Source organism: Pollicipes pollicipes, unplaced genomic scaffold, assembly GCF_011947565.3.
Source record: "Pollicipes pollicipes isolate AB1234 unplaced genomic scaffold, Ppol_2.1 Scaffold_4295;HRSCAF=5057_pilon_pilon_pilon, whole genome shotgun sequence".
In the NCBI taxonomy this organism is placed as follows: domain Eukaryota; kingdom Metazoa; phylum Arthropoda; class Thecostraca; order Pollicipedomorpha; family Pollicipedidae; genus Pollicipes; species Pollicipes pollicipes.
The window spans coordinates 15,394,908-15,417,337 of NW_023596461.1; the positions used below are offsets into that span (position 1 = coordinate 15,394,908).

The following is a 22,430-nucleotide window of genomic DNA, read 5'->3' on the forward strand; positions in this document are numbered from 1 at the left end:
ACAGCAATAAATTGCAGCACGCATTCCATAATATTGCATGGGCTTTAATGGTAGTATCTTTCATTTCAGAACATCAGCAAACCTTTCCCTCAACACTCTTCACCGTGCCCACATCCCCATGTTATCTTTCTTAGGCTCCATTTCAACTCGGCGACAGAACTATTCTATGATTTTAGTTGGTTGCTCACTTCGGTGACAGGTCGGCGACAGCTCAGTGTATTTCCTGTCGTCCGGCCGGTCTGCTGATTCGCTGTTTTTACCAGCTGAACCTCAATGTTTCAAACTAGACGGTAGAAAATGCTGAAGAAGCTCTAGATATAGCGATTAATTGGGATGCCAGGGCATGCTTCAATCGTTGCAATGCAACTAAGATATGTGAGGTCGGTGGTGCCTTTCAATGCACTGGGGCTTTGCAAGCGGCATTCGCATTGCAGTTTGATAGGTGCCTATTCAGATAAGACGGTAGTAATATCCTTGTTCTTCGCAGAAAAGCCAGGAGAATGGGGAAATCGCTGCATTCTCAGGGAAGGAAATGAAAGGAGGTGAGAATGTTCCAAAGCACCAATTCATGTAATTGTTACTTCGTTCCTGATTGAGGATTGTTATCAGTTAAATATATTTTCAGATCAGAGTATGTGCCGAGCTCCTATTCAGTTCAGACCTCCACCCCCCTCCCCCCCCCCCCAGTTTTGCGAAAACGTGTGCCAAATCTGGGAAGACAGACATATTTTAGGGGAAGGCTTGCATAGTTCTTCACTGCTTAGCCCTCCGACATGTCTTTGAAAACTGTGCCTCTGCTTGAAATGCAATCATTTCATGAATATTTTGCTATCATTAAAGTGGCAGCTATCCAAAGTTCAAGTATTTATTCATAATTCAACCAATATGTATTGCCTGATGGAAACTGATATCACAACCAATGATGTAGGCAATGGGGAGGCGATGAGGGATGAGGAGTAAGGAGTTGCGGGCAATGTAGGCAATGAGGAGGGGAGGGGCTTACATGTTCCATTACCGTCTCCCCTTAACCAAGATTTTTACTTTAAATAGGAGGTGGCTTTGAAGAATTGTGTCTTGTTGCTATAGGAACTAAAAAAAACACTAGCATTTGGCCCTCTCTTAGAGTAATTCTGACTATTACTAATGACAGCAACCCTATTGAAACAGGAAATGCTGGAAGCACGCCACTCTGCAGTATTCATTCATATGCATAATTTTTCCACCTATAAGCATCACACTTACATAGATGCAAATCCAATATGTTTCGTCATCGTGTTTCGCTAACATTGAGGTGGAACATTATTCTCATAGAGTCCTGAACATAATCACCATTTATATTCAGTGCAGGTTGTGAGGGAAACGGCCCAACTTAGATGCAGCCCACACCGGCAGCAGAAAACGATTCAAGTTGTCTGGTTGAGGCATCATATCAGGGAAGTCAATCTTTATGCATGACAACAGGGGTGAGCGGGGACACAAGCCATTGACCTTACAAGCTCCTCTTCACTAAATACGTTTGTCATAAGATGTAGTCTGCTTTGCTTTGATCCCAAATAATTTCATTTTCTTTAGTACTTTGGATTTTATTAACAGACTTGCGTCTGAGCAGCATTGTAGCCATCGCCAGTCGAAAATCCGAGAGAATATGGGATTTGAGTTAGAGTTAGTTTTTGCTCATAGCTCGTAATCTCCCAGCTCGTAAGGGACAACAGGTCACCACGTCCACATTCACCCGGGCAGCATACGCAGCCCAAACGAGGTCTGTGTTCAGCTGCTGGCCACAGGTACATTTCCCGCCGATATCAGCGACCCCATACGCTTCAACCCAATACTACGTCACACTAGACAGCGGCGGATGCAGAGCGATGCAGTGTGTGACAGAGGCAAATCCAGGACGATACAGGGCATGACACGGCTAGAAGTATCGGGGGGGGGGGGGGGGGCGGCACTGAGTGGGCCCAGATCAGCATTGAGTGGACCCGATTCAGCACTGGGGCGGAGCAGGGCCCCATAATAATTCAAGTTGACGCTTCTGCATCATGAATAACAAGTACCCACAGGTGTGCTTAGATTTGTTTGCTACCTAGTGTGCTATATTGGCTTGCTGATTCAATCAGTACCAAGGTATGTATGCTGGTAATCAAGTGTGTCATTCCGATCTACCAGTCTTTTTGTTTCCATCATCTGAAATGAGGATTTTTAGAACAGCATGCGGAAAATAAGTTAACAAATCGTAGCCAAGTGTTAACGTTACCATGATTCGCCAGTTTTCATAACGTGGACTGAGAGAGGGAAGATACCCCGTGCCATTTCCAAACTAAGGAAGGTGGAGCTTCACGTAAAAATTAGATAATTTCAACAAGATCTCGCGTGTTGTAACAAGTTTTGTGTTGCGACTTGAACCGAAGTGAAAAGCAAGTGTAAAACATTACTGGACAACAGACTACTTCAGCTTTCTATGCTCATATCTACAAAACCATACCACGTAGCGACATGGATGTATGGACGACACGTAGCGACAATAAGTGTATTCCTTTCTTTTAGTGGAACTGCATCTAATCTTATCTGTTTTAAGCCAACCTTGAAACAGTTCGCCTCCATTAACATAGGGGTGTCAGGGCTATACGCCTGGTCCGCAGAATCGTCAATTCCCCGCGCCGGCCGTGGGTCGTCATGCAGTGCTTCTGAAACTGTCACTTATTACAGACCAGAAATGATAGAAACACATTTATGGTGTCAAAACACGCGCAATGAATGGCCTAGTGGCGACCAAAAAATCGGGCGCAGCTGCGCAACATGCTGGATTTGTATTCTCATAAACCTTAATGACGGAGAGGGGGTTGGGGGGGGGGGGCTGGCTTTGGGTCCCCATGTGAGGCCGAGGGTTAATACGCTCTTTACAGAGACCCAGACGGCTGATGTGGGCTATGAACAAATTGGAATGCAATTTGCCTGTTTGTGGTGGCTTTCGCGTGACAAATGTTTGGAACATCAGCACAAATACCTGTTGTAATGACGGCTGACTGGGGTAGCCTGCCCTGACCTGAGCTGATTGATTGCACTGGGTCGTTTTGGTCACTTAAGCACTCCTCTGGGTATTAAGGACTCCGGCGCCGGAGTGATTAAGTCATCTTCAAAGCCGTCCCTTCACGCCGAAGCCGCCGACACTTCAGGCCTTCTTAAATGCTTAGGGTTCCTTTAACTGCTTGGCATGACCCTTAGGGAGCCTGCCAGCCTAGTGCTCCTCTTGCAGCTCAGGTACCTTGCTGTTAAGAGGCCTGTCCAGAGGCCTGTCATTTGGGGACCATCTTGCCCCCCCCCCCCTAGGCAATTCTCCGGTCAATGACATTTCTTCCTGGCTGTTAAGTGTCCCCATATATATATAGCAGTCAAGACTGCCGTGACACGACTAATGTCATGGCTAGAGATCTTATGGGGTATGGGAGTGGGGATGGTGCATATATTTTCCATCATCCTGCAGGACACAAAACCTTGGGTTTTGTGGAGGTGTAAGCGGAGCTGTTTTTGCTGTGTGCAGCGTGAATAAAAATACCTGTGCTGAATGAGCAAAGCACATTATCTGCCTACTCACTAGAACCTATTTAGCAGCCCAGAGGCCCCTGTAACAGATACATGGGCCTCAGCTGTCCACCGTATACACTCGAGCCGGTTTAGGAACTCAGAATTTAGTTAGATCCAATCTACCATTTAGAAGTCCTTTCGGCACACAAAATAACCTCGCAATTACTCGGGCTCTCTTGGACTGTTTCAGTGTGGTAGTTAAGACGCACGCCAGGGAAACCAGAGGTATAGGGCTCAATTCTCTCCCGTGTCCACCCCTTCCGCCAAGCTGAAAAACAGGTGATGCCATTTAGCATAGAGTCTCAAGCACCGTTCACCGTAAAGCCCAGGTGGAAGCATCCGTTCACGAGCCGCACTGACCTCTCAACCTTTTGTGTAATCATGGTCTTTCTCGCCACTGAAAGGCCCCTCTGGCATCTGACCGGCCTCTTGTAGATGGCGTTCCTCTCTGACAGTTTAGAGACTTAATTGGTCGCCCAGACCCCCTAGTCACGAGGGGGAACTTTTGGTCGGCTGTGGGTCATTTTGGTCCTTTGATGTGCTCGCTTGACTACTGATGGCCTACTGGTGGTTCAGCGACCTACTTGGTTGCCAAAGCATAATATATATATATATATATATATATATATATATATATATATATATATATACATGCTATATATATATACGCGCTAAATAATATATATATATATATATATATGTGTGTATATATATACATATATATATATATATACTAATATATATATATATATATAGATATATATATATATATATATCCTTTTGGGCACCTGTTTTACGGGGACGATAAGAGTTTAGGGGCTTGTTAGGCAACTTAGGGACCCACCCTCGGACCACTCAAGAGCTCTGTAACTACTGAGATGACCTCTGAGTTCGCAGCGCCCACGATCCCTCAGGACCTCATTACTAACTCAAAGCTCTTCACATCCGCATGACCCTCTGCATACTTGTTCTTCTAGCTGCAGAGGAACCTATCTTGCCTCTCAAAGGCCACCTGGTTGCCACAAAGCATCTTAGTTGCTTTCAAAACCGGTCAGTCCTATACTTGGTCCCTGTTAAGCGGTGCCGCCTGCGTAAAAGTGTGCCGAGAGGCTGGGGTTCTGGATCGGCCCAGTACAATCCGAATGCAGTCACATGGAGCTCTTGCTATACCCTTCCCCCTAGAAATGCTCAAGGTCAAGATCTTTACGATCAAATTCTATTTTGAAGACCTTGGTTCCAGTCTCGCTGTTTAAAAGGAACCTACTGTTAATCACGTTTTAAGCAAAGTCTGAATACTTTCTGCGCAGAAAACATGTTACAGACCGGCTGAAAAGGTCAGTGCGTGCTGGTTCTCAATTCAATTTATGTGCGGCTTCTTGGCATGAAATTGAAAAAAATAAGTCTAAGGTTCAGATAGGGACAGACGCATGAGTTCGTCAGTCCCGACTGAAAAAGCAGGCTGGTTTTGACCTCGCTCTGACCTTCCATGTCTGACTTTGGGTCAATGGAATTAGATGGAATCCTAATTCGATCGCTTTAATTGTCTAGAAAACTATCTCAGATATGTATGGCTTCGTCGAACACTCAATTGTTGCATCACATTGAGAGTCCTCAGAAATGCCCTTCGCTGCCAGCCATGGCCTGATTTTGGTCTGCCACAGGTCAGCGACCTTACTAGAAACATCTATTTTTTACATCAAAAGACACGATATTAAATTGTCTGCAGCTGTGCAAAGTTTGGCGCGGCTGCACCGGTGCCATTCGGATGCAATTCTCGAAACACGTTCGGGGCTCATTTTAACCCCCGCCCGACCGCGTGTTAAGTAAGCCGCATTTTGGATTAATTGTCGGTCATGGAACCTTGATCACATGATTGATAAGTTAAAAAAACTGGAACAGTTGAAATTTCGGTTCCGTCAGCTCAGTCCGTGACCAAAAACTCATGCAAAATACAACTCAACGAATATCTCGCACAGTGATTATTATTAGGTCATTTTCATTCGTTTTAATATCGACACTGTTCATTTGACTGGTGCGTATTTAGCGCCTCCGTGCCTGTAAATTTTGATGCGCCTCCGTGCCTGTAAAATTTGATGATGTTTCATGTCTGTTTGTGTGTGTGTGCTTGCTGGCGTGCTCCCACTTTTGAATCCACAGGCCCACAACATGTGAGCTTAAAAAAAACCCTCAGGGCTTTTGGCGGTTATTTTTGACAAAGTTGCGGGCAATGGCTGGCTTCAAAAATAGAAATTTCAAATAGTGCATTTCTTACATAGCTGCACAATCAGTTATTTATTATCTAAGCAAGATAACTATTCATGAAAATAAAAGTTTTCCAACATCCGTGAAAACAAAGAGGCAACACATTCAACGTTTTGATTTCAGATACCAAGCCAGCTCTTTCATAGATAAAGCTGCCATGATGCATGAAACGACTTCATCGGCTCAGCAGAATTGCATGGCCCAAGCACTGTACCACTTCTGTTTATACGTAACTAATACAAAACGCATTTTGAATGGCTCGAATCCCCAGCAGCTCACAAATAAGCAATAGCAAATTCTAAGCCTATCAAGAAGTAGTGGTAGGTAAGGCTAAATACCCTTCACAAAATACAATGCACATCATGAAAACACAACACCTGGTCAAGCTGATGGGTTCAAATGCTCGGGTCATGCTCAAACGACAAAAACTTCCGACAAGTCCTGCTTAGAATGAGTGGAAAGGAGGACCTTGCATTGGAGTTTAAATGCATGCCAATACCCGCCAGATCCCAAACACCTGATCACCAAGCCAGTTTTCTTCTGTGACTCAGAATCTATCTGCAGGCTATGCAACCTAGATAAAGCAGCAATGTCTGCTGAATATGCATGCAAAGTCTTGTGGTCTCGTCCGCGGTTTGCTTGGCCACCAGTTCAGTGCCGCGCCATGCCGCAGCATCCAAGGACGATTGCAACCGCACATAAGTCGGCCTCGGCACGGCCAAGAGCACGGCCAAGGCCGGCCGACGTTAGCTGTCAACGTAACATGGACACATCGACGCAGGCATCAATAAAGCTTTTTGTCCTACATCGTCCTTGTAGCATCTTGGCATGGAAAATGACAGTTTGTCTGTTCACATAAGGTACGTTCTGAATTGTAAAGGAAGCAAATTTTGACGTGGTTGACACGAAAAAAGTCGTCGAACACACCATGAATGCAGTCTGATCCAACATCAGCATGCACCTAATACGTAAACATTCATGTGAAATCAGCTGGTCTTGCAACAAATACTATGACGTAATTGTGGGCAAGTGGCGTAACGAAATAACGAATGGCCTAGAAGTCGTGTTTAGATCAGGTTTAGTGAACGCATTCCTCAAATTCGTCAAAGCTAATGCACGCCCTCATTGCACCAGCACAAGTAAGGCGCTTTACCTCTTTAGCTCTTAAAGTGCATGCAATTCTGGGTTCATGTCTTTGATCCCTCAAGGAACGGCGTTTAAGCGGCTTTCTCACGAGGTCGCATTTGTTTCCCAGCAGTCACGTTGATCAGCTGTGCCTGGTGGTGCCGTTATCATTCTTGTAGTTTTCTCTTTTAGGTCCCATGGTATGTTAGGTTATATGCAAGCATATATTCCAAGATCAACAACTAAGATTATCAGTGCTTGTGTTGAAAAACTTAACTAAAAGGATAGAAAGCCTCGCAGACTTATTACACCTGTCAGTTGAGAGACTTCATTGAGGAGACCTAGACAAGAGACTAAATAGATAATTTGCAAAAAAAAACATCTGCTTGCAAACCTGAGCGGCTCTTTGTCAAACAAAGCCTTGCGGGCGGAAAGGGTTTTAAAATCCTGGTGTGGGTGAATTAATCCCGCCACTGTTCAAATAAAAACTGGCGGTACTAATCCGCGCCATCTTTTATTTTTTTGAGGCTTGCCTGTGCGTGTTAAGACCGCATAGGTAATGCAGATATTTCATTTTTGAGCGAGCATGTATAAAGCTATCTATGTATAGTTTGACCACTGGTTTCTATGCTTCAGGGCGCTAAGGCGTTAATAAGTTGAAAAAAACGTATACACTCCCGCTAAGCAGTCGACGTCAGACTGAGCTAAAGCACAAGTGGCGTCACACGTATGAAAGCGTTCCCACGGCCACTCGAAACGCGTCACACCCCTGGTTACTCCCTGCGTATAGAAGACGCAGTCACCAATGATTAACACTCAACTTAAATGAAATGCGTTTCGACAAAAACCGCAAAACAGGGTCTGTGTTTGATCCTCCGACGTTGACCGCGGTTCGCTCATGCGGCTATCCGGTCTCTGCGCTTAGAAGCATGTGCATGGAGCAAGTTGGAAGGGGGATAAATTGCACCCAGATACATTCTTTTAATGATCTGCCCAAAGACAACGCAACATCTGCCTTCAGACCTGGAGGGGAAAATGCAGAGGCAATGTACTACACTACCGAAGTCTGAGGGCCACTACAACCGGGTCCCCCTTCCCTCACCGATTCTTCGCTCCTCTGAATCCACAGATGCGTACAAGGATTTGCCCCGAACCTGCAAGCCTCATTCCTTGGGATAAAACATTATGAAGATAGAACCACGCATGTCTTTCAGATTGAAAGATGTTCATACGCTGAACTGCCCAGCTTGCAAGCTGTGAGCGGAACATGGCTTGTATTACAACCTGAGAAATAAGACGTGGTCTGCGCGACAAATGCAACGGACACTGCGCACGATAAGCGTTGCACCCAAGGCTCATTGGCATGAAGACAGCGGCAGTCACACAGAGTCACTGCGGATATGCTAGTACTGAGACAGTCATCGCAAACAGCTGACTCAAACAAGACTTGGTGGTCCCCACCGGCCAAGTCACGCGCCAGACATGAACCACATGATGCTTCACTGCAGCACAGTTGATCTTCGTCCCACCGCGCAACGGCGAACTTGACACGAAGCCTCCCCGAAAACCAGCATGACTTTGACGTCAACTCGTGCGTCGACCTTTTGACAACCAAGCGGCCTACTTGGCAGCGCACGCCGTCGCGTCGATGTCGATCGCGTCGATGCCTGGCCTCATGCGTCCCAGCTGGCGACGTGCAGACCTTGACTTAGTAACAGTCTAGCTGGCAGAGTCCGACACGCCAGCGGGCCGCGGTTTAGCCGCCCCGACGTCGGCCGGGCTGGCGGCGTGCCGACCGTTTATTAGGCGGTGCTGCGGCGGCCGGCAACGGCGGCGCCCAGCAGGCAGGCGGCGGCCACCAGCAGACCGAGGCCGGCCAGCGCGGTGGCCGCCACGGGGAAGCCGTATAGGTCGCTGATTGTAGCCGCCCAGCGTCGGCCCCAGCACGTTGCCGACCGAGAACACGGCGCCGAACACCGCCGACACGAACGCCTGCGTCGCCAGGTTGTTCTCCATGCCGTGCGCCACGCACACGCGGCACATGCGGCTCAGGATGGGAATGTAGGCGCCCGCCGATCGCGAGCTCGCGCACCACCATGCCGAGTCCGAGCAGCCACCAGGCGGGGCCGCAGCCCGAGTAGCGGCGACGGCGGCATCAGCAGGATACCGATGCCACCGGCCGTCAGGCACGGCGCCGTCAGTGTGTACGTGTTGTCGACGCGGTCCGACACGCGGCCCCACAGCAGGCTGGCCACCGTGTAGCAGGTGGACGACACCAGGAAGAAGAGGCCGAGCTGCGCAGGCGTGACGCCCAGCGCGCTCCGCACGTATGGCTCCAGGTTGGGGTCGAGCGCCGTCCAGTACATGGCCACGACCAGCACGACGGCGCAGCACAGCCAGCTCTCGCCCGCGCCGGCGAAGCGCCGCAGCCGGCCGCCGGCCGAGCGGCCGGCGAGCGCCGCCGCATCCTTCACGGCCGGCATCAGCCAGACGCTGACCGCGGCCGTCACCAGCATGGCGCCGCCCAGGGCGAAGAAGGGCGCGCCGTAGCCGCCCACCTGGTAGAGGCCGCCGCCGAGCGCCGGCCCCGATCGAAAGCCCGAGCCCGGCCAGTGTCTCCGACACGGACATGGCCGTGTTGGTGTTGCGCGGGAACTGGTTGATGATGATGGCACGTGCCGCCGTGTGCATGGCGGCCGTGCCGACGGCCTCCACGCTGCGGCACACCAGACAGCCGGCGACGAAGTCGGTGGCGCCGGGCACCAGCGGCATCAGACCGAACGCGGCGGTGGCGAGGCCGGCCGTGGCCAGCCCGGCGTTGTAGAGCCGCGTCACGCCGACCCGCGGCGCCACCCGGCCCATCACAGGGAACGCCAGAAGCTGCGAGAGCGCGTAGCAGCTGAACACGGCGCCTGAGTACACCTGCGGCACGCCGCGCTGCTGCGCCTCGTGCGGGAAGAACGGGATCATGACGGCGATGCAGCAGCCGGCCAGCAGGCCGCCGGCCGACAGCCCGGCCAGCAGCCGCCGCTGCTGGCCGCTGAAGCCGGTCGCGCTGCCGCCGCTACTGCTTGTGCTGCTGCTGCCGCTGTAGTCCTGCCACTTATCGGCGTTCTCCAACAGCGGCGTCGAATTCTGGCTGTCGGTACTCTGCTCGGGCGGACCCTCCGCCACGGAGCGCTGCTGCCACTGACCGCCCATGACCCGCCGCGCGCCCCGGCCACCCTCAGCTGGCCACGTGCCGCGCCCGACTGTGGCTGTGGTGACGCGACCGGCCCGCGGCGGCGCGGAGCGGGCCTGAGCGCGGGCCCGAGCGGAAAGCGCGAAACGTCTGCGCCGCCAGACCAATCAGGGCTCACCGCCACTGACGGCTGGCCTGCTGCTGCCGTCGTAAGCACAAGGTGTTTTCCGGGCAGTATGAGCCTATGTAGATCTATAGAATGGAGCTCGCGATCGGCCCTGGCAATCGACCCGTCGTGCAGAGCTTATTATTCTATGGAAAATTGGTGCATGAACGCAAGCAAGCCAAAGTTTACAAACCTGATCCACTGAGGCGTTTGCTACCGTCGTACAAATAAACGGTGTTGACACTGCATGTGCGCAACGCTATGTGCGCAGCGCACAGAAAACGCCTTTGAGGGCCGATAATCACATGTTGAAGGTTTAACCATGACAGCTTTGGAATGCAAAGTGTTACCGCCATATGCAGAGGGCAGTGATACGGTGGCAAAGTGGCATAACCTCAGACATTGTAGACTTGTCATGCAGGCACAGCTTTAAGCATTCACACTTGCTTTAGTGTGAATACTTTACGCGAATAAAACAGAAATTGTGAATACTTCTCGCGCGCGCGCGCGCGCGAGAGAGAGAGAGAGAGAGAGAGAGAGAGAGGGAGAGAGAGAGAGAGAGAGAGAGAGAGAGAGAGAGAGAGAGAGAGAGAGAGAGAGAGAGAGAGAGAGAGAGAGAGAGAGAGAGAGAGAGGCAAAGGGAGAGAGTAAACATATGGCACACGGGTGGAGGGCACGCATATGCTTATCACATCACGGCTGGTCAACTTTTGGGATGGCGTGGTCCCGACAGGAATTGTTTGAACTGTCGACAAATTCTAGCGGTTGTTACCGGTGCGATGGTTTTTGGAGAACCTACCGCCTGGTAGGAGTGAAAAACGACTGCGTACCTTCCACGCCGCTTCTGGACCTACCCTCCATGAGCTAGATCAAACGGGTTGGATGCGTCAAAATTCTCCGTTCATTCAGAAAACAACTCAATGTAAGACAACTGTCGTAAAACCAACATCAATTCTTGAAATAATTCAATGGACGGAGCACATCATCGCCGGTCACTCCGTAGTCAAGAAGGTGGGGGGGGGGGGGGGGGGGGGGGGGGGGGGGGGGGCGGGGGGGCGTAATTGGCCAAGGTCAAGCCTTGGATCCTGAGACGCCAGATCAGCCCGCGCGCGTGGCGTAACATTCCTGTCGTCATATCGCAACTACAGCCGCACAAGATCGCGATCCTCGGCGCCGAGCAGTGACATGCGTCGGTAAGTGCTATATTGATTATCAAGTCGAGTGATTCTGCCCAGATTAAGGCTCGCTATCGTGACCAATCCTTCGCTACCTGGTACTTGTGCTGACGCGCGCCGCGGGCTGGGAAGAGCTGCGTTCGTCCAGCACCGGCCCCCAGCGGCCGCCGAGTTCAGCGTGTGTGGAGCTCGTCGCACGGCACTTATATTAAGCTACAGAATAAACGTGGCTAGGAAAATCACAATTACAAAGAAAGTCAAGACACGCTTCACGAACAAAAGGCACGGTCAAAGGTTAAAAAGCTACCGCTTTCTCGTTGGTTTGATTACGCTTTCGTGATTGATTTTTTGGGGTAAATTTAGTGAGCACGTCAAACAATCGGAAACAGGATGTTTAAGTAAGAGCTTTGTGCATGAAGCCTACGAAGGAATGACCACTAGCTTTTACTTAGAATTATCATTATTTCTCGCGGTCAAAATGTTCAACTGTTGACATTAAAAAAGCTGGGCAGCAAATCAGTCAGGCGATAGTCTGCGGGTTCACAGGGACACTTGCGGAATGTGCTATAGATTTGACGCTCCTCTCCCGTTAAACTATGCATGTGGCCTGCATTCGGTACAGTTGCCATGTCTGGAGAAGAAGAGTAATGGGGCCAGCGTGGGGTGTATCTAATGGTTGGTAATGTGTGGGGCCAACCACCGATAACGGCCAAACCGCAAACAGTTCTCCTCTTTGAACTGGCCATTTTGAAAACAGCGCAACCTTAAGAAGTTGAATCTCACCAAGATCGCAGCCTAGATCCGCACTTGGCCGTTCCTAGCGCATTCTGGGAAAGGCTGAAGGTATTAGGGCTATCGGCTGGTCGGAGCCGAGCGGCCCACGTTGAAGCTGAAGGCTCAAATTGATATGTGACGCCTGAGCAGCATGAGGAGGCCGGACTGATACGAAGTGGGCCCGCCGGCACAGAATGGCCCATTGTGTGACTTGAGACGCGAAGACGCCCTGGAGCGCTCCCACGCGGCTCGCCGGGAGTCAGTTGCGTCTAAGCAGTCTATGATTGCAGAGGCCCCCGTATACATACGCCCCTTTCCGTGCCGTGGTTACACGAGCTAGCAATGGCTACTGCAACGAAGAATAATCGCCGCCGATACGGATAACTTTTTAACGGAACGAATGAATTCAAATGACTCTTGAACCATGTTTTGTGTTGCTTAACGGTCGCATGAAATGTGATGGCATCCACATATCATTCCCTTCGAACCGGTAAATCGGTTTTATTTTAAGATGAGGGATGTGTGATATGTTGCAGATGCGTCGCGAGCCGAGGGAGCCGGATGACGCACCGGGGCACACCAATCAATCAGAATGACGAGCTGCGCGCTCTGGTCGGCGGGGTCTTCCGTTTAACTGTCCAAGCGTTAATCCATATAAGGTAAGTCTCTCAATACCGTCCCGTTATTGCGTCCAAAAACACATGAAATCGCACATCGCCTCAGCAATGTTGACATACGCGCACACTCAGCTAAGCCCGCCCTCACGACGTCGTTAACTCTCGCTCGACAAGGGGGGGGGGGGAAGGGGGGCTGACGGCTCCATGAAGTTTCACTTCAACGACTCGGCGGCCATTAAATGTATATTGTTGCGTCTTTGAGCGCGATTCTGTCTTTGACATATTCAGCCTTCCTGTCCAGGTAAGAATATCCTCTGAACAGGTTCTTTTCACAGGCTCGTGAAGGCCATGTCGGTCCTGGTTCTCGCCAAATCGACAATACAGTTCAAATTTGGCCAAGCTCTTTGTTTGTTTTATCACTTTAATTCTTGTGCCGGCAGTTGTTACATCTTGAGATAAAGGGCAAGGACACCCGGTGCCAAGCTGGATGAAACATGCCACCTTGCTCTTTTAGGTGGCAACGATGGCACATACTCTGGCAAAAATATTACATTACGATCCACCACATTCGCATGATTTTTGTGACTTATGATGAATTTGGGTTACGCTCCCGCTGCAACAGAGAAACCTAGAACAGGAAAGCACTGACAGGCGAGTTTACGCCAGACATGGTGACGCAGAAAGTTTGCGCAGGTGGCTGCATTCGCGATGGTTCAATTTTTTGACTCGCTTTGCTTTTGGATAATTTCATGCGAGGGACCATGCCCTTCCAAAAGTTAAGCCAGTTCGTGGCCCTGCTTTACTAATGTCTGCATGTTTTATATGAGCTACCTTGTCATGGCCTCTTATTCCAATTGTAATATGTGCCCAGCACAGGTCGAGCGTGCTCGTTCAACCCTGGTCTTCATTTCATAATATATGAAGTAGAATTGCGATTGTAATACATGGTAGGACTCTGCGACCTCTTTTGACTTTGCACACCCTCTTGCACACTAGTTCGCCTGATGATGACAATGAATAATGATGATATATCGGTCTTAGACGAAAAGTTAGTTGGGGCTTCTGTCACGACTTCCCCTGTCATGAGCATAAGTAAGAAAAGCCCCGCCTGACCAGGGTTTAAATGCATATCAGTTTTGAGCAGTTTACCACACAGCCACTTGTGCTACACTTGCGGTCTTTTTGACCGGTTTGCTTCGAACATTTTAACTGGGAAAAGAACGAACTATTTACGAAGGCGGCACGACCGATTTCCGTCACGAAAATTTAGCGGATAGCGGTGAACAGATTACTTTCAAAAGGGCACGGCACGTTCTAATGGCTTAAAAATATTAGGCCGACGCCTCCTGCAACAAATGCATTATGTTGGAGAGAATGAAAGGATTTATGGAAATGAATGGAAATGTATTGACCATTTTCTTTCGTTGACGACGAAGGCCGGGTCCGCCAAAGTACTGGGGCCCCGTTAAAGAGTCGAGATGACACCGATTCGGATTTGCGTCGGTGGACGTCTGATCATAATGCAAACGACCAGCAACGACTCCCAGCTCAGCCTGGAATGTATGTACGGCCTAAAAAGTGACACAGTTGTCCTCTTAGATCCCTAGGAAAATGTTTACACCTCTGCGATGATGCGCACGGATTGTACATGACAGGAGACATTTGCACCTATTTTCTTCGCCTTTATTATTTCAGCATGTTGCAATACACCAGAAGCACCCTGCGGAGACTATCAAGTAACAGACGATTTAAAAATGAATGAAACATTGCAGCATAACGTGTAGCAGCGCGTACCTGACCATGACTGCGTTGTAATGCCCATATGAGTCGGTGTATCTCGTGGCGGCTGGCTGTGGGGACTGATCACGAAAAAACACGCTATGCGATTATTAAAAGCTGTGACTAATCAACATAAAGTTAACAGACACAATGCTAAAGCTCATCCAACGCAGGTGACTGAATGTGTGTTGTCAGGGAGGATCGGATGACACCCAGTCGCCGGCAAAGCACCAAACATTTTGTGTGTGTGTGTGTGTGTGTGTGTGTGTGTGTGTGTGTGTGGTGTGTGTTGTGTGTGTGTGTGTGTGTGTGTGTGTGTGTGTGTGTGTGTGTGTGTGTGTGTGTGTGTGTGTGTGTGTGTGTGTGTGTGTGTGTGTGTGCGTGTGTGCGTGTGTGTGAAAAGATGGCACAGCTCATGATGCCGATTGCTGGTCTGGTAAAAGCATATTTCCAAATTCCGCGTGTTGGGAAAAGCCATGACTGAGCTCCAAAATACTGTGTCACGTTGTTACTGTCGGCCGCTTAAAGAGTGCTCCAAGTTTATACCGGGTTTTGAACTGAAATAGCCATCTTAAAGACATTTCGGTGTTGTGCGCAATCATCCCCTTTTAAAGACCTAGGCCCCACTCGTTTCTGAGCTACACACCCGCGAAAATGGGGAAAGGTATACTCGGTAGAATATTTTAGTCACCCTGGCATTCATGCCGTCATAATAACGCTCTTCAAATCCGGCAATTCCATAAGCCATGCGACGATCGAGGCCAATCAAACATAATTTTTTTTCGAGTCGAGGCGTTCTCATCTGGCGTTCGTGAGTGCGATTTCCAGATATAACGGCCGTCAATTGGCTCTCGATCAATGTCGCGCTAGGTATGACGATGTAATCAAACCATGACGCATTGAGGAGCATGTTTAGTAAACAATAGCTTGTGCGATCTAGAACAGTCTTTTCCACTTGAAGAATATACCAATAGTTATAAGTGAGCTTGTTCCATCATATCTCATGCTTGCTTCAGTAGTATCTTTAAATTGGAAACATTCCTTCAAATGTGGGTCATAAGTCAACCAACGAAGTGGGACGCGAGGAAGGCGGAGAGCAGCGCACACTTAAAAGGAAGATACACACACTGAGCAAGTGAGTTGGTACACTTAATTTGGGCGAGGTACCGGATGCCTTCGACATTCTAACCTCCGGGACGATCTGTTTTTGTCGTCAGGCTATAATTAGAGGCACTCGGTCATCTACTAGATACTGAAATGCCTAGGAACACAACGCATTGCCAGAAGCGAAACTTCTTCGCAGAAAATGCTGGAGGTGCAAATATAACTTTGGGATCTCCTCGCACTCCCCATGACATACAGACAAGCCCAAAGCTGCTGGCAGACACACCAGTGGCCACACCCCATTTCAAGCCCATGAGTCATATATGCGTCACCTAGGTGTGATCTTGCACTTGACTAGCGCACAAGACTATCAAATTATATGTAAGCTCGCAATTTCGTTACTGATTTTCGTTTTTAACGCCACATTTCAACGTGAGCTCCCTCCACAGCGCAGGCACGGCTGGGGTTCACAGTAAATCAGCTCAAGATGTTTTACTTCAAGGCACAAGTTTTCACATATTTAACATGCCATACAATATCTGTTCAATATTTAGGAGAGCACATATTTTAAATTAGCATGATTCTGATCAATATCTTGACTACCGTGCTAGTCCATAAACATGTGAAAGGTTCCATGCTCCGGTGCGCAATGCGCCAACGCAATTGTTTAAAAAATGTATCAAAAGAAGAAGAAAACATGCTTTCATGAATAAACGATTTGCCGTGCTGACTTCTATTTGTAACATTTGGGAGAGTGCCGTTGTTTTCGATCTGGTACTAATTTCTGCAGACAGTGGCGTCATTATTTATAATATTGGCCGCTGTCCTTTCTAATCAGCGTCATGGACCCAACGTCAATCCTTTGAGGTGCTGGGATGCATCTGCATCGCCATTGACAGTTAGGTTACGCCCACCACGCACACTGCTTACATTTGCATTCATCTGCAGCCCTGCACATGTTATCTGTTTAAATCTCTACACGGAAATGAGAAGCCGTACTAACAGTGTGCCAAACGGAATGCATTATTTATACGACAGTACGCTCTTGGCAGACACGCTGGGAGCTAAATTTAGAACCGCTGCGCGTTGTCGCGGCCAACGAGCCCGCCTCGTGTGGGACTCGTCCACAGCAGGGGCGAGCCCTCGTTGACGGTAGTGTCGTCGCAACATCCCGTAAGACGATTAAAAGTCAGTCATGCCCAAATAGATCCCAAGAACGATTAAACATTGTTGAATCCGTGATTTGAAGTCCTCCATTCATGAAACGTGCAAGGTTGACAGCAAAGTTGCAGAGGTCCAAATATAAAGCTGACCATGAAAGCGGTTGTCGAGCCCCACGCGCATCGAGAGCACCATCCGTGCCGAAGCACACGCAGCAGTCGCCGACGCCACATCGCGACCTCCGCACGTGCCTTACCCCCGATGGGCGCGGCGAAGCTGCAGGCCACGCCCGACGGCGCAGGCCGCCGCCAGCATCTCGCTATTACGACTCTCGTTCTCGTAGATGCCCTTGAAGGACGTCACCAGCTTGGTCAGCAGTGTGGCCACGATGCTGGCGATGTGGACGAACGGGCCCTGCGGCAGGCGTGGCCGTCAGGGGCCGTATTGATCCCGGCGTGCATCATCTCTGCCTACCGCGTCACGATGACGTACTGTCCGGCAGCGCCGCCGCCGCCAACACAGCCGGCATCGGAGGCGTTACGCCGTGTTTTTACAGCGCTGATGGGGCGTCACAATCGCAGTGAAGGCGTGGCGATGAGTTGAGGTCAAGGTCGATCGGCGCTACGTCATCGTTACGAGAGGCCGGCCAGCTGCAGTGGTCCGATAATTGGCATCGACCGGATGCGTCTGGTACGCCGACGGCAGCACCCGCGATAGCATCGTCGCCCGGTGCCCGCTAACCGCTTATATAATGACACACCGCTCACAGATGAATGCAGAATAAAAATGTCACGCGTCGCTATATTGCATGTGCACGTTCGATTTATGCGTTGCTCAGCTTGTGCGTGCACGGCCGTGAGCGAGCTGATAAGAATTATTCAATTGTGAACAAAAAACACTCTGAACTGGCTGGCGGCATGTGCGCGTAATTACGACAACAGATTTAGGAAAGACTGCGTATCGCGCGATATCAGTGCATTTAACCAAGCGCACACGGCAATCAATAGGCCATGTCTGTACTCAGCCATGCCTCGAACAGAGCTTTTGTGCCGACGAACCAGCTACCACCTTAATTTTGAACCCTTACGTGCAGTGCAATATCGAAAACTAGTTCTGAATTCTTCCCGAGACTTAAGCATACTTTTCAAATAGTTCGTTCAACATTCGTCTGTCGAGCGCCATAACCGCGCATTACATAATACGGAGGTGGGCCTGCAACGGCTTAAAGTGATCCGGCCGGCACACGCTGCCGCCAGACGTCCGCCGCCACGGCCCCGGAAGTGGACCGGGCGGCCCAGCGCGGGTCTGCAGCGGTCGCCAGCCTCACCTCCATTGCCAGCGGGATGCCGGAGCCGAGGCAGGCGGTGAGGCCGACCACCTTGGCCACCAGCGTGCGGAACGTCAGGTACTCATCCAAGTGGCACGCCGCGCAGGATCCGTCTTCATCTCGGGAATGCCGGAGCCTGCCAGGCGATCGACAGGTACAGGGCGCCTGCCACCCCTCCCCCCCCCCCCCCCGCTCCCCGCCCCATTCCTGCGTCCCTGCAGACGAGCAGCACGCGCCGGCGACAGATAAACATCGGCGGCGGCCGGTTGCACAAATGGCTGTAACGGATCACGGAGTCTCGGCCACAGCCGTCGCCGTTTGTGTAAATTGTCGGACGTTCGACCGCGCTCTTATTTGTCCGCAGACGCCGAACTCTGATCGGCAGCTGCTGCCTTCGGCGCCGGCGTGTGTCATCGTCTGGCGCTGCAGCGCACATCCACTCGAACACGCGCGCCCACACCACATCCACGGACAACGACCCCGACGCGGGTGTCACTGCGAGCCGCGGCGGCGGCAATTCCGCTCCCCGCCGGCCTGCTCCAGCCGCTGTACTGGTCTGATCGTCACGGCGGTGCCAGGGGATTAGCCGCCTCGTTAGGCCAACTTATGGCCGGCTCTTTGAAAGGAGACGGCGTTATGCATGGAACGACGGTGGGCTTAGTGGTGACGACGTGTCAGAGCGCGCCGCAGCAGCTGGTGTGAAGAGTGTCACTCGCTGAACGAGGAGTGTCACCTAGTAAACGGCGCAGGACGGGAAGGAGACACTCAAGAGCGGCAGAGAACTAGAGGAATGACGCTCGCTGAGCAGCAGAGGACAAGAGGAATGACGCTCAATGGACAGCGGAGGACGAAGGAAGAGGACTGCCTCCTGGACAGCGCAAGTCAAGAGGTATGTCCTTCAGAGGAGTAGAGGACTTGAAGTTTTGTCCACTGAGCAGAAAAGAGCGTATACTGGTATAGGGTGGTCTTCGAAACCTTGGTAATGTACAACAGAGCCGGTCTGATACACCACTGGCCGCGATGGATATCTACAGTCCGTTTACAATTTGATCATGCTTTAACTGGAATTGCAGGCATCGGGTTGAATCTCGGTATCGTTTTCACAATTACGAGCGACAGTAAAAGGTTAACTTCAACCGGGAGCGCTTGTGGCGAAATGTAACTGGACGCATCTACATACCGACGTCGCAATAAATTGATGGCAGTTGGCACACCGCCGATGTCAGCGCCGCTCCATCACCAGCGGGTCTGCGGCAGGCCCACCTTCCCGACTCCGGTGCGACCAGCGGGTCTGCGACAGGCCCGCCCTCCCGACTCCGGTGTTACCGTCGGGTCTGCGGCAGGCCTACCCTCCCGACTCCGGTGCGACCAGCGGGTCTGCGGCAGGCCCACCCTCCCGACTCCGGTGCGACCAGCGGGTCCGCGGCAGGCCCACCCTCCCGACTCCGGTGCAACCAGCGAGTCTGCGGCAAGCCCACCCTCCCGACTCCGGTGTTACCATCGGGCCTGCGGCAGCCCCACCCTCCCGACTCCGGTGCGATCAGCGTGTCCGCGGCAGGCCCGCCCTCCCGACTCCGTTGCGTGTCATCGAATACTGTCTGGTGACGTTTGGAGCGCGCCGCCCAGCCCCACATGACGCTCACCGACGGCCGATTTGGAGACGATGTGCACGAAGGCGGCGGAGAACAGGATCAGGCTGATGGGCAGCGTGACCCAGGCGATGTACTGCAGCACCGGGTGTGTCGTCAGGTCCCGGTACAGCCAGATGCGCGCTGCAACGCCAGGTCAGGTCATCTCGCGGCCCGCCGCCGACCTCAGTACGTCAGGTCACAGTACAGGCCTCGGACGGCGGCCCACACACCGAGTGTGGCCACGAGATGACAGGCACGTTGCCGACGTCAAAGACATGGAACAACATCGTGGCGTTGACCAGAAGCACACCGCGGATTTGTAGCGCGTGCGCATGCGGTTCCGAGGAAGACAGACCCCGGACACTCGGAAAATGTGTGTTAGTCGGCATACGTGCTGTATACAAGGGGCCAAAAACGCAAACGCGATTATAGAGATAATAAACATCATCCTGTTTATCCGTATCGCATCACCCACTGTCGATCAGCATATACGCCAGAACATGGGCACCTTGAAATGATATGGAACAGGCAGAGGTCGACGGATTTGTCAATTTTACCGCGAATCAATGGTTGTCAGGCGTACCCACTGGAAATACGAACGTCGCTGTAATTTGGACACTACTGTGCCTTTTTTGACTTCTTTGAAAGAGCTCATTTTGGAGCTCTCTCTCACTGTGAGCATCGATTATCAACATCAAGCAGTGCAGAAGGATGGTTTCGATTTTCATGATACGATATTACAAATTCATACTTTCCCAATTCTACTCTGATGTAACCGACTTCGTCGGTATTTGGACAATTTGTTTTCATTAGTATTCAGTGCCTTCTCCAATAGTGTCTTCTCTTCAGTCTTTTCAGTACTTTTTTTCTATACCTGCTTCCAAAAGCGTCATGTGGTTGGTTCGAACTTTAGAGCATGATTGCAATAACAATTGGGCATATTTCACATGAATGGTTACAATTAAAACATGATGTCGGTAGTAAAATCCGCGTTCATTGAGATCAATGGCCCAGTAATGACTGCCTGGCCTCATCCCACCCCATGCAGCCAAATGTGCACGGTCCTTTGTCCGGCGATTGTCTTTTCCCGTACTTGCCATCTACCGCACACCCTAACGCCCAATTTCGTGGCCATTCTGGCGCCTTATGCTCAACGGCGCTAGTCGCTCTGTCCTGTCAGCCTGGTTTTCCAAATAGCTCCCCGCTGCCGTCCGCCCCAGCCCCCGTCTGCAGAAGACGCCCACCGCCCCCCCCCCCCCCCCCACCACTGCCGTCCGCCCCCCCCCCCCCCCCGCCCGCCCCCCCCCCCCGTCCGCAGACGACGCCATCGCCGTCCCTGCTGCCGTCCGCTCCATCCCCCTCCCCCGCCCCCCTCTGCAGATGACGCTATCGCCGTCCCTTCTGCGTCCGCCCCAGCCCCCCCCCCCCGTCCCCCCGTCCGCAGACGACGCCATCGCCGTCCCTGCTGCCGTCAGCCCCAGCCCCCCCCCCCCCCGTCTGCAAATAACGCCACCGTCCCTCCCGCCAGCACAACGCACGCTGCAGCATCACACCGTCCAGCCGCAGTCTTACACGGACGGGTCCTGCGAACGGCTACCTCAACGTGTTATGTCATAAGAGGGGCCGACAACCCTGGTAATAAAAATGAAGCTTGCCCAAACCAATCAAAACGTCAGAGAAAATGTAACTTTCGGGTTGTCTTACTCACATGACCCGCCGTAAAACCACAACGAGTGATGTCATATTCGAGAGTACCGCCAAAAGCGCCGCCGTGTGTTCAAGCGCCACTATTCTCACATTGAAGCCCAAAACTTGCACACTTACTAGAGTTCAAATGGCGCGATCCCTGGCAAAATACGTGAGTCGTACGAATATGGGGAGATCGTAGTATCTGTATGCACATTACAAATACATTAGGTGTTCACAACATCGCTACGATCCCACCTACCGCCGACCGGCCACGGCCAGGGACCCATCAGCCGGCCGTGGCCTCTGGTACGCTATCGAGCAGCATCTGCAGAGGTCGGTCCGCCCGACTCGCCGGCACGCCGGGCCGGTGTGGAGGCGGCGCCACACGCTCTCCCCCACGGAGAATAGTCTCTCCTGTCGGCGGCCCAGCTCACTGCCAATGGTAGCACCATCGCGGACCTGCGCCAGCTGCGTGGGCGGCGAGCTGCGTGAGCCAGGTGGGAGCTCGCTGTTACCCGTGGGTTGCCCGCGAGAATGATGTCCACCGCCGTCAGAAGATCGGATGAAAGCCCCGTGCCACTTGCCCCCACAGGCCGGTCTGGGACGCACTGGCCTGCCACCGACCGTTTCCGAGATCAGCGCTGTGTGCCACGACGTCCTCGAGACCCGCTGGCCTGCCACAGACCGTCCCCAAGATCAGCGCTGGTGTGCCAAACCCGCGTCCTCCGAGACCACCGTCTTGCCTGCCACAGACCGTCCCCGTAGATCAGCGCTGGTGTGCCACCGCGTCCCCCGAGATCAGCGCTGGTGTGCCACCGCGTCCCCTATCAGATGCTTGTCTGCCGCCGCGTCCCCGA

The 22,430-nt window shown here is 51.6% G+C and overlaps 1 pseudogene; it reads right to left on the reverse strand.

Moving 5' to 3' along the window:
- LOC119097209 (chloride channel protein 2-like) overlaps positions 1-22,430 on the reverse strand; it is a 94,050-nt pseudogene that overhangs the window by 48,639 nt on the left and 22,981 nt on the right.